Source organism: Ascaphus truei, chromosome 3 (genome assembly GCF_040206685.1).
Source record: "Ascaphus truei isolate aAscTru1 chromosome 3, aAscTru1.hap1, whole genome shotgun sequence".
Taxonomy (NCBI): Eukaryota; Metazoa; Chordata; class Amphibia; order Anura; family Ascaphidae; genus Ascaphus; species Ascaphus truei.
In genome coordinates this window covers 434,443,387-434,456,241 of record NC_134485.1, presented here as the reverse complement: position 1 = coordinate 434,456,241, position 12,855 = coordinate 434,443,387, and the positions used below count along the sequence as shown (strand labels likewise).

Below are 12,855 nucleotides of genomic sequence, written 5' to 3'. Positions count from 1 at the left end.
ACAGGTTAGAGACTTTTTAGGTTTGGCAGGTTATTATAGAAAGTTTATACCCCCGTTTTCTACGTTGGCTGCTCCATTAACTGACCTCCCTAAAAAGCTGCTCCTAGCCAGGTGGTTTGGACACCCTCATGTATCCAGGCCTTACAGAAATTAAAGTCCATGTTACTGTATGCAGCCAGTACTGCATAGCCTGGATTTCGTGCTATATATATCCAATTTTATATTTGAGTCGGAAGTTGCTTCCTAGGGAGAAGAATTATGCTGTCGTAGAGAAGGAGTGTTTGGCAATAAAGTGGGCGGTTGATGCCCTATGTTACTATTTGTTGGGATGACACTTTACCCTTATGTAGGGGTGTGTGTGTGTTAGACACCTAGGTGCTGCAATGCCGGAGAGAGTGGTATGGGGTTCCGCGGCGGCCCGATAGTATAGGGCGCCGCCATGTTTATTGCGCAACCTTCAGAGGGCACTGACAGAGCAGAGAGGTCGCGCATGCGCAATGCAAGCGCGCGAACGCGGGCCAATAAGGGAAAGGCTCCGTTGGTGTACTACAACTCCCATGAGCTCTAGCACAGTCACCTGATGTCTGGGAACCAATCAGGGGGTTGGAATCCGGAGGACGAAGGAGGAGGTAGTGTGGGTGCATGGGGTCAGTGACCCGCCTGCATTGGACAGATCTTCCCCGCAGGCCCTAGGAGTATCCCTGAGCCACTGTAGATTAAAGTTGCTGTAGGGACGCCCTAGAGTGGTAGCGACGCTCCCCATTACGGTATATCAGAAGGGACAAAGTACAGAGTTGCGGTTGCTGCATTCGTCTGGGACCAGGTTGCTGAGCACCGTGACATCCGGAAGCAAAGCGTTGGATCGCCGGATCCTTTTTGAAGCTGTTGCCGGTCACTGCAGTGACCGGAAGGTATTTACCACAAGTGCACCAACACCGGTCAACAGGCGCTGATCCCGCCTTCGGGAACACTCTTTGGGGACACTAAGTGGAGTGGCCAAAGGACTGAGCCTAGATAACTATTTAGTATATGGACACGGTGTGGGGAACGCGGTGACGGGACAGAGACACTACTCATTAGGAGCGTGGCTGAGCTACTAACGTTATAAGGACAGTAACAGTTATTAGGGTGTTATTTATTGCTGCCAATGATGAGCGTTATAGTATAAGTATGATGGGTTATGTGATGTTGCTATGATAAGGTAATAAGGTATTGCGTTACAGTAAAACCAGTTCAAAGCATGTGTGTTGTTATGTTTCTTGCCCAGGGGAATCTTACACGATGGGGATCCTGGGTAAGTGGAGGCGCTGCGCTGATTAAGCGTTACCCCAGGCTCCCAGCTAGCGGAGGCTCAGATCTCCTGGAGCCACAGGTGTGTGCAGTACCCGTAGTCTCTCTAGAGTGTCAGAAAAAGGGCTACACTTATAACTGATCATTCCCCCCTAAAGTGGCTTAATACCATGAAGTCATACAATGCTAGACTTACAAGATGGTACCTAGAGCTACAAACCTATTCTTTTGAGGTTAGGCATTGGACAGGGGTTGAACATCAGAATGGAGATTTCTTGTCAAGAGAAGGCAGGGGAGTAAATGTGGTTGAGTTGTCCCAGAGGTACACTCTAAGGGGGGAGGTATGTGATGGGCTTTACAAACCCCTCACTTGTAAACCAGCAATACTAAGAAAGGTTTGTCAGGCATGCTGCCTGACTGCTGGAAACTCTCCTGCTCAAAAGACAGGCAGCTAATTAAGGCAGAGGGCTGGCGCCAGCAGCCAACCTCAGGAGTTATATACTCAGGCTTCTGAGAACAGAGGCATACTCATTGTGGTCTCAGGCAGGGAAGAGACCGGAGCCCAGGAAGCACGTGATAAGAAAGCCTTGTTTGTGTATTTCCGTGTAATAGCATTTTGTTTCTTTCCTTGTGAACATTGTGGCAGAAGTATGTATCCTAAGCCTGTTAAAAGGTAGGCTAAACAATAAACTTTTTGCCATTTCTTATTTGCTTATGAAACTAATTATTGAACAGCCTAGGGAAAGTTTGTTACACCGCCTTAGTACCCTTCTGATAGAATAATCGTTTAGTCAATTTTAGGGCTTTCTCCACTTTGTCTACAGTAGTGGCAGAATTCTCAAATCCCCTCTGAGTTGAACTAATTTATGGTCATTTGCGTTGGTGGAATTTTTTTACGTGAGTAGTAAGCTTCCTTCAGCTTGAGTGAGCATTTCGCGGTTTTATATTCTCTTTGGGGGTGTTTCAGGGAGGACATAGCAATAATATTGCAATGGATACAAGCATTATGTGCTTTCTAAATTGTTGTCAAAGACACATCTGGCATATCGTTGAAGGTAAAATAAAAAATCTTTAAGTTATATGTCTAGCCCTTCAACTATTGAGATCTCTCTAAAGAGAATCATTTAGTTTCCATAAAGGTTTTGCTGTATTAGGGGTTATATCTCTAAGACAGCAATGTGATGGTGAGGGGGTAACTAGGCCATCAATAAAGGTATTATGCCCGGCTGGTTACCTCTGATCCATATTTGGGGTTTTAGAGTGTCAGCTCTTGAACCTTTTAGTTGTACATGCAATGTTTCTGTAGATGTATGTGTAGCCTGGATCCCTCTGGTCCCCGTAAGCTCTTTACCTCCTGGCGTGGGTGCGCCATGCAGCGGAGGCAAGGAGCAGGTACCGATAGTCGGGTGAGTTGCATGGCTCCAGCAACGGCAATCGCGTCGCTGGCGGCTCCTCTTGCAGGGCACGGCCATCTTGGAAGTGGTCCCGCATGCGCAGGAAGTCGCGCGTGAAGTAGTGCCCCCTAAAAAGGCTCTATACGGGGACTAAATGTCCCATTAGCCTCGGATCAAGGTCACATGGTGCATTCTAGCCAATAAGGCTCCAGAACTTCCCTGCAATATGATACATTGCGCGCGCTGGAGCACCACGTTAGTCGGAGTTTGGACGCCACCAGGGTAGGGTGTATGTGTGCATGTGTCTGTGACACTTGCACAAGGCCAGATACCCCATTAGGCCCCAGCTAGGCCCTGACTCCCCTCAGCTTGTGGCTGCTGCAGGGACAGACCCATATATAGGGACACTGCCCCTGTAGTATAATAATGAGGGGGACAGCCAGGACGCAGCTGCATTCTGGCCTCAGGTTTTCTGAGACCAGACACCCATCTACTGCAGAGACTATCAACAGTGGTACAGTCCCTGCGGGACCCATCCACCGTAGAGGCGGAGGCTTCGCGGGTTACTGCAACGGATCCGTGGATCCCATCATAGGTACAGCATCTGCGCACCCGGGTGTGGATACACCCGGCCGGTACCCAACTAAGTTCACCAACTCACCTTCACATTAGTGGGGCAGCGCTGTCTCACACAATTTGGTGGTTGGTTGATTCTGGGGGACACTGGGATGGTCTGGGGCCTGGAGCACCTCAGTGCATTGGGGTAAACCCCGCAGGGTTATGGACACGGTGTTGGGAAGGCACGGTGAGGGGTGGTGGCCCTGTGAGGCCTAATATTGCGATATTGGTGCTATTGTTATAATTGTTCTATGCCTATAGTAAAGTGTTGTTGTTTCACGGCATCAGTGTCTATTGCTCATTTATGGTCCTGCCCGGGGCTATCCCACATAGCTAGGATGTCCGTCAGGATCTAGAGGCACTCAAAGAGGGCATTTCAGCGGTGGTTCACACACGCGGCGCGTGGGCAGTGTGTGGTCTCCGTCGGTCTCCGTGATTTCCATCCCTAGGATGCACTCTCCCAGTGGCAATGACGCGCGATACATGCGCGGTGCGCACTCTCCCCAGCATCCTGTGGCTCCACTCCAGACTCTGCCCACGCTCTGACGACAGAGGTATGCGGCACAGCGGTCATGCACAGTCCCTTCTCGGGTCCCGCCTCCGGTCTCCGCTCCCGCACTGACGCAGGTGCCTTGGTGCGCACGAGTGGCGCGCGACCAGGTCGCCGGTATGATGCGCGGGTTATGCGCAGGGCGCGCATGCTTTCTAGTGGTCCCACCCCCACTCCTACTCGGCTGCACAATAGGACGCACCTGCACGATCCAGCAACCTATCAGTGAGGTCGCCACCACTTCCTGGTTGCCTCCCATTGGTGGGAGGTCCTATTTATACCCTGTCTGTACTTCCTTGCCGAGCATAACCTTGGTTTGTGACGCTACATCTCGCTGCTTCCAGTACCCTGCCCTGCCTGCCTCGTACCCTCGCTGCCTGACCCTGCCTTGGACCCTGGAATATGTGATACTCTCGTGCACTGACCCTGGCTTTGGCTTTTTGCCGACTCTACTCTTTCCAATCCTGACCCCGGCAACGTACCCCAACGATCCGCTACTCTCCGCTCTTAGACCCGGCAAGTACCACGTTTACGCTGTCCCCTATAACCCCGACCCGGCTTGCAAGACCATCCTACACTCTAGACGCGCCCTCGCGGTTGTGGTCGGCGTTCTATACCAATCCCTAGATTCAGGAGTCTCCCCTGAAGAAGTGAGTGTATCTTGCGAAATGTACGTCGAGAAGTAGGGCGTCGCATTCGGTGATGTCATAGGAGTTGGGACATCAGACCTGGGAAAACATGGCTGGTATACATTTGTTTGCTCTCTGACCCTCAGTGGCAGAGTTACAATATGTGGTAGCATTCACTACACCGTCTAATACAACAGAGAAATTCGTTTTCACTATCCATCCAGGAATACCTGAATGTTATATATTATGAGTGTCTAATGGGACTATATGAACTGTTCCCATGTTTGTTCTCTGACCGTCCGTGGTAGAGCTTTACATTGTGGTAGAATCCTACGCATTGTTTTATGTAATACTGTAGATCTATACTTCTACCATCTCGACTCGGTCCAATATCACCATATACTGTATATACACACTATGAATGACCAATGAGGCTACAGGAGTTGAGTTATTAGCTTATCATTAGCCCATAATTACACACCTTGCATCACAATTACCTCTATTTACAACCTGACCTCCTTAGGCAGTACTTCCTTATGTACTAGCATGTTATGTGTGGGTCTGCCTATAATGTGAAAACATCCAACTAACAGCTAAATAGCCACTCTTACTATATGTGACCTATGCAGCAGGGCTTCTGTGAATCATAGCAAAATATACCACGGATACAATTGCTATAACCTTGGATACAATTTGAGATGAATGATACATTAACCATTAGGGCTATACATCCTTTGATTAATGTTACTCTATATATCATCGCAGATGCCAAATGATACTTTTTTTCAAATAGGCACAAATTGTATCCATTCTCTTTCTCCCGGTTATTACTGGGAAAGCAGTTTATACAAAATAAAATAACAATTTGATGTCCAGAGTAGTTATCCTGGGTAAAGCATATATGAAAAGCATATTAATGCTTACATGGATAAGTCCAATGTGCTATACATTTTCCCAAGAACATTAAACTACTCGAACTGCACTACGGGAACTTCCTTCTTAATAATTCACAGTAAATAATCCACACGGTGTCACATTGATATTGTTGTAATAAAACTTTATTATTTTATTTTACCGAACTGATCTAATAGTCCTAAGAGAGCTAAAGCAGTCTAATGATCTGCAGGACTAACCTGTTCAGTACACTAGTGCTCCATTTAATTGGAGGATCCTTTTTGATCCCTCTTGGACCATCGATCTGTTTTATGTAATCTCCTCCCTTGCACCATAGCTATTTTCTCCAATATCTGTGTTAGGTGAGCGGATTAGATCTATTTTCTTCAATTTTTGACAAAGGGTTAGCCAAAGTCTTGGCTTTTTCGAAGACAAACCTAGGTCCATTAGCAACAAATGAACCAATAGTGGAATAAAGCTGGAGAATCTTCCAGTGCTTTTTTAACAACAGATAGTATTTGTTCTGACTGAGCACTAAATTGTGTTATGAAAAGAGGAAGATCCTCATCAGCCTGTTCTCTCCTTTTTTCTCCTCAATGTGCTTGCCCTGCCGACATGTAAAACCTCATTGAGGGCACTCTCAAGGTCCAAAGTACTTTGTACCCCCTGGCAATGATCCTGCCAAATAGATTGCGGGATTGTACTGTACAAGGAAGTTCTCATGGCTGGAACAATTCCTCTTCAATCGGAGGAATTGTCCCTTGGGTACACCCCACAGTAATGTTTTGGGATGACAGCTGTCAGCATGTAAAAAAAGTGTTGCGTGAATTAGGTTTTCTATACACATCTGTGTGAATATTAAACCCCAAATCAACATAAAGAAATACATTTAAATATTGAATGTGTTGAAAATGATAATTGTGGGTAAATTTTAATTGCAAATTATTAACATTAAGAATTGCGATAAAAGTGTAGTGACATCACCATTCCAAATAAAAAATAAATCATCAATAAACCTCTTATAAAAAATAATATGTTGTCTGGAAAGATTGGTATCTACAAACATGTGGAATGACTCCCACCAACCCATGAATAGGTTGGCAAAGGAAGGGGCAAAACTAGTACCCATTGCCATTCCCCGTGTTTGGAGATAGGATAGGATACAATACAGTGCCTAATCACTTGAAAAGGACCTGTTGGTCGAAACGTCATGTGGCACAATAAATTCATTTATCTTGAAACCCGTGGAGCGCTGGATCTCTCTTTTTTCCTGGAGATAGGATACACCATCAAACAAAAAATAATTGTGCTTTAATAAAAAGTGAATTGCATCGAAAATAAAAGTGTTCTTTGCTGGTGAAATAGTTGATGATTCCAAAAAGTATCTGACAGCTGCCACCCCTTGAGAATGTTCGATAACAGTATAAAGGGACGTAATGTCCAACGTCACCCACAGGTATCTGCTTTTCCATTGAATCTTGTCAATCAAATCCCCGCTATCTAGAATAAATTATGGCAGTTCATGTACCAGGGGCTGAAGGTAAAAATCAACATAACGGGATTAAGATCCAATGCTAGACACCCTGGGTCTTCCAGGAGGGGAGGCCAGTGTCTTGTGGATCTTTGGGAAATGGGGATAAATAGGAATCATAGGGTGAGGGCAACAAAGAAAATCAATTTCCTTATCGCTTAATACACACAATATATAATAAGAAGATCTCGGAGATCTCTGAGGAAAAATAGGGTGGGGTCCAATCGGAGCACAGTATAGGAAAAGTCATCACCAAGCTGGCGTAAAGCCTATTTACGATAACTATCCCTATGCTGTACCACGATGGCCCCAACCCTTGTCCGCCCCCTTGATAATCAAGGATTTGTTTGCCTTTAAAGATGAAAGAGCTAGTTTTTCATCATTGCTAAGGTTACTCCTTCCAAAATTCCCATACTGCAATGGGGACACATTGAAGCTGAATCCATTAGAGAGTAAGATTAAATCTCTCTCGACTAATTTCTCACAGGTGGAGATTAAGTTACCCTTATCAAAAGTGGGATAGAAGATAGACATCTTTTTTTAACCCAGAGATCGTTCTTCCAAGAAAATGGAATGAATCTATATCAGTAATTTGTTCATTCAATAACTCATTTAATTCCTGGAGTCTACACAAATCCTTGCAGTCCCAATTGGATTCCTCAAGAATATGACCATCCAAGGTATCTTCTGCCATAGTGTCACACCCAGTACCAGTAGGTTTTTTGCCAAATATTTTTTTCAATGTTATCTTGCGAACAAACTTTTGCAAGTCAAAGACATTCCAATTCATACTAGGTACAAATGTCAGTCCTTTGCTTAGTAAGGAAATTCCGAATGAGATCATTCAATATTAGATATATTGATCGCTCCTGATGTGTTTTTGAACTGTTCTTCTTCCTCTTTTGAGGTTGATGATCATTTTGATTTCCACTTCCCCCCCCCTGTCTTATCCTTTTCTGATTTTTGAATATGCTTGTTGTTGTGTACCTGAGAGCTTTTTCTCATTAGTGCCCACTGAATTAGTGCCCCAAAATATCCGTGACCTGTGGCTCCCACCTTGGTTAGACTGCTCTTCATCACTGGGACTGCAAAAGGAAACTGAGTGGGGGAATCAATACTATAAGTCCTGATAGGAGCCGGCAGTGTTGGGGTTAGACTCCTGCGCAGTGCTTAGCCTGCAGTTGCATCCTGGATTGCTACAATGTTATCATGTCCAGGTACAGGCCTACCGGCAGTTTGTAGTGTTGTGCCTGGGGAGGGTACTGACTGGGTCACATGTAGATTGTGTGATGCCTGTCAGTACCTGGACCTGCCCTGTTATGGGGCAGGGTTACAAGCCCCTCCCCTGGGTATAAAAGCTGTCACTCTACCAAATTGTGTGTCTTCCCTTCCCTCTCTCAGTGGATTGGGAGCGCATCCCCCCTGCCCCATGAGGGAGTAATGGAGCTAAGGAGGGGCTCTTGGGGCCTCAAGCCCCTTGGGTCTGCTCCAGGGATCAGGAGAGAGCATGGAGGCATGTGGTGTGTACTACAATAAAGACCAGTTGACTATACCCTGTCTGAGCCTGGAGTTATTCAAGAGTGAAAGAAGGTACCTATGGTTCCACTGATTAATAGGATGGAGGTGCTGCACCATTGGACCAGAAGCTGAAGCCTGACCTGTTGTCACTCCCCTGTACCACTGGCAAAGACTCACACCTCCTGTGAACGACAGGTATGCACCACATCCCACCCTGTAGCTACCAAATCTCCCTGGGAGGGCGGGGGGTGGGGAAGCTGTTACATATATATAAAAATACAGTGCTTTACAGAAAAAGACAAATACAAGAACATACAATTACAGTAAATGCAGAAGAGATTCTTAAAAAGACAGGATAAAACATAACACAGAAATCCCTATACATTACGTTTCCATATATGTCATACTGTAGGTTTTCCCCCAGAGAGGTCACTGGCGTTGAAATTGGTCCTCTGTTGAATTGTGGTTGAAACCTATCCCAGCGTCAATCTTCAGAGCCAGTATAACCAGCGTCACACTGCAGAGCCAGTATAACCAGCGTCACACTGCAGAGCCAGTATAACCAGCGTCACACTGCAGAGCCAGTATAACCAGCGTCACACTGCAGAGCCAGTATAACCAGCGTCACACTGCAGAGCCAGTATAACCAGCGTCACACTGCAGAGCCAGTATAACCAGCGTCACACTGCAGAGCCAGTATAACCAGCGTCACACTGCAGAGCCAGTATAACCAGCGTCACTGCAGAGCCAGTATAACCAGCGTCACACTGCAGAGCCAGTATAACCAGCGTCACACTGCAGAGCCACTATAACCAGCGTCACACTGCAGAGCCAGTATAACCAGCGTCACACTGCAGAGCCAGTATAACCAGCGTCACACTGCAGAGCCAGTATAACCAGCGTCACACTGCAGAGCCAGTATAACCAGCGTCACACTGCAGAGCCAGTATAACCAGCGTCACACTGCAGAGCCAGTATAACCAGCGTCACACTGCAGAGCCAGTATAACCAGCATCACACTGCAGAGCCAGTATAACCAGCATCACACTGCAGAGCCAGTATAACCAGCATCACACTGCAGAGCCAGTATAACCAGCGTCACACTGATTCTGACCCAAAAGGTCAAAACAGCTGTCTGGGCAGGTTATTGGCTATGTACTTAGCCCAGGCTGTGCTGACTATCACCCAATACTAAAGTACTCCTTTACCCTGTACTATCACCTAATACTAAAGTACTCCTTTACCCTGTACTATCACCTAATACTAAAGTACTCCTTTACCCTGTACTATCACCTAATACTGAAGTACTCCTTTACCCTGTACTATCACCTAATACTGAAGTACTCCTTTACCCTTTACTATCACCTAATACTGAAGTACTCCCTTACTCTGCACTATCACCTAATACTGAAGTACTCCTTTACCCTGTACTATCACCTAATACTGAAGTACTCCTTTACCCTGTACTATCACCTAATACTGAAGTACTCCTTTACTCTGCACTATCACCTAATACTGAAGTACTCCTTTACTCTGCACTATCACCTAATACTGAAGTATTCCCTTACTCTACACTATCACCCAATACTGAAGTACTCCCTTACTCTACACTATCACCCAATACTGAAGTACTCCTTTACCCTGCACTACCACCTAATACTGAAGTACTCCTTTACTCTGCACTATCACCTTTTACTGAAGTACTCATTTACTCTGCACTATCACCTAATACTGAAGTACTCCTTTACTCTGCACTACCACCTAACACTGAAGTACTCCTTTACTCTGCACTATCACCCAATACTGAAGTACCCCCTTACTTTGCACTATCCCCTAATACTGAAGTACTCATTTACTCTGCACTATCACCCAATACTGAAGTACTCCTTTACTCTGCACTATCACCCAATACTGAAGTACTACCTTACTCTGCACTACCACCTAACACTGAAGTACTCCTTTACTCTGCACTATCACCCAATACTGAAGTACTCCTTTACTCTGCACTATCACCTAATACTGAAGTACTCCCTTACTCTGCACTATCACCCAATACTGAAGTACTCCTTTACTCTGCACTATCACCTAATACTGAAGTACTCCCTTGCTCTGCACTATCACCTAATACTGAAGTACTCCCTTACTCTGCACTCTCTTTTGCTGTACTTTGATAGTGGACTTGTTGTTTGTAGCGGTTTCACTTATTTGCACCTTGTCATGTTTTGTGTGAGACCCCAGCCAGCTTCACAATGCCGAAATCAGTGACCAAACTCAAACTCATGAGTCCAAACTGACAACAACAGGTGACTGTGAGTGGGTCTACTGACTCTGCACTTCCGTGTCCCACGTGAAGCTGCACAAACTGTTTAATGCTGCGAGGAAAATGTTGTAAGAAGTCCTTGTAGAAATGGATAGGAAGTTAAAAGCCACATGTCCTGTATGTTCATTTACATGTCGCTACCCAGAATCCTTATCTACAGATGACATTGGGGTGAGTGGGAGAAACCACTTGTAGGGGATTCTTCATTAAACTGTGATAGTGCCGATCGGGGCACTATCAAGCAGAAACTCCTTTAGGAGTCACCTGCAGGTTTTGTGCGATAGTGACCTGATCAGCACTAATGAAGCTTAATGCATAACCCCCAAGCTATTACAATATTCTGCCCCTATTCCCTAAGTAAACAACATACACAGGGATCCATGTGCTAAGTCTCCGTGACATATGATTGAGAACGCGTTTTCCACAGTTTTGCGTCGGTGAGACTTCAGTAAATAATCTCCGTACCCTTAAACCCCCTAATAAACCGCGGCCAGGAGATCATTCTTACACTGCGCTAAATGTTATGTAGATAAATAGATGTTTTAGGGCAGTGATGGGATATACAAAATATTAGGAAGACAACAGATATAGTCATTTCTGCTTTCATTTAACTCCCTTTTCTCTGCCCGGTTCCAGGTGGCATAAACCTTCTGCCCAACGTCTTTCTCTCAAACTAACTGGATGAAGATGATTTGTATTTGGTGCAAACATAAGGTGTATGAATAACCAAAGAGTTTTCGATGATGAAAGTTTGGTGACACCAAGGTGCCACCAGACACTGTCTCGCAGCCATGGGATGACTTCGGCAGCAGCTGTGTGTTTGCAGCCGGCCTCTTGATGACAGGAACGGAAGTGGAGCGTCCTCTATTATTGTCTTCTTCTCCACTCTGAAGGAGCAGTGATTGTGATCTCCCCCTGGAAAATGATCGACATTATCACGAAGCTCCCTGCTGTGCCACCCCACGTGATGTTCAGGGAACGCTAAAGGGGCCACTGAAAGGTTAAAGTGCACATTTCAGTAACCTAGACTCATGGCTACTGTCCCACAGCCACAGTCACTCCTCCTAATCATTGTGGCCAAGCACTGCCATCTACTGCACTTACTTCCTCACCTGCTCTGTAAGTCCCACAACATACCACTTAGATTGTAAGCTCTCCGGGGCAGGGATTATCTTTCCTATTGTCCGATTTTGTTTGTTCCACTTATTGTATTGCCCCTGTATTGTCTCTTTTGCATACACACATTTAAAAAAAAATCTTAGAAACCGGTTTCTGTTCATCCCACCCTTTCCCCTCCATCCCTGAGCCCGATGCTTGGACGATTTATGACATGTGAGTAAAGCAAATAATTTCAGTCACAGCCTATCCCTTGGAGAGAATACAGAGACCACAAGTTAAAAAAAAACAATCCAACATTGTATCAAGGGGAGGTTACTGTATCCACACGTAGCCAGCTGGTTCAGTACTATTGACATCTGCTTCCTATTCACCAGACAGCCAACATCTCAACATGCGAAGGGGAAGAGCGAAGAGGGTCGTGCAAGGTTCATCTCTCTGCCACAAATCTTGCACTGGTGGGTTGTAGCTAATAGTGGTGTTGGCTAAACCCATGTGGTCAGGTTGACCCAGTTCAGGTTTTATGGTTCTCTTTTGCTAATAGGACTGCACTACAACGGGGCTGTTAATCTCAGAATATGTTGAGGACATAGGGAAAAAAAAGCAGAAGTGACTTTGCTTCTCCTGCTGACCTGGTCCACTTCAACCCCAGACCTCCGTAAGTGTGTGTTCGTCCTGTATTTTGTATATTCATTGTGTTTACGCGGGTTTTACCCGAATAAACCTCCTTTTATTCCACTACCTTGTTTTGCCTATTGAATGATCCCAGGAAGGTGTTAAAAGTGCTGGTCTCCCGTGGCAGATACCCCTGCTTGGGCACAGGTGGTTAAGTCACCGTTTGAGGGCCACCTGTGCTAATGAGAGGATAGCCTTCTAACACGCACGGTTAGTGCTCCTGAGGACTGGAGTTTGAAATCTGTGTTACAGATAGATTCTGTGTCTGTATGAGGCTGGAAGTTCCACAGTAAGAGTGAGGCCGTGAAAAAGGTTATGAC

General features: G+C 45.7%; 1 long non-coding RNA gene across 1 annotated transcript in view; it reads left to right on the top strand.

Annotated features, from left to right (window-relative positions):
* LOC142490532 (uncharacterized) overlaps window positions 1-12,563 on the top strand; it is a 61,031-nt gene extending 48,468 nt beyond the window's left edge. The window contains exon 5 of the long non-coding RNA XR_012800095.1: window positions 11,381-12,563. This is a non-coding gene — a long non-coding RNA (uncharacterized LOC142490532). The remainder of the gene's footprint in view (window positions 1-11,380) is intronic.
* Window positions 12,564-12,855: the final 292 nt, after the last annotated feature.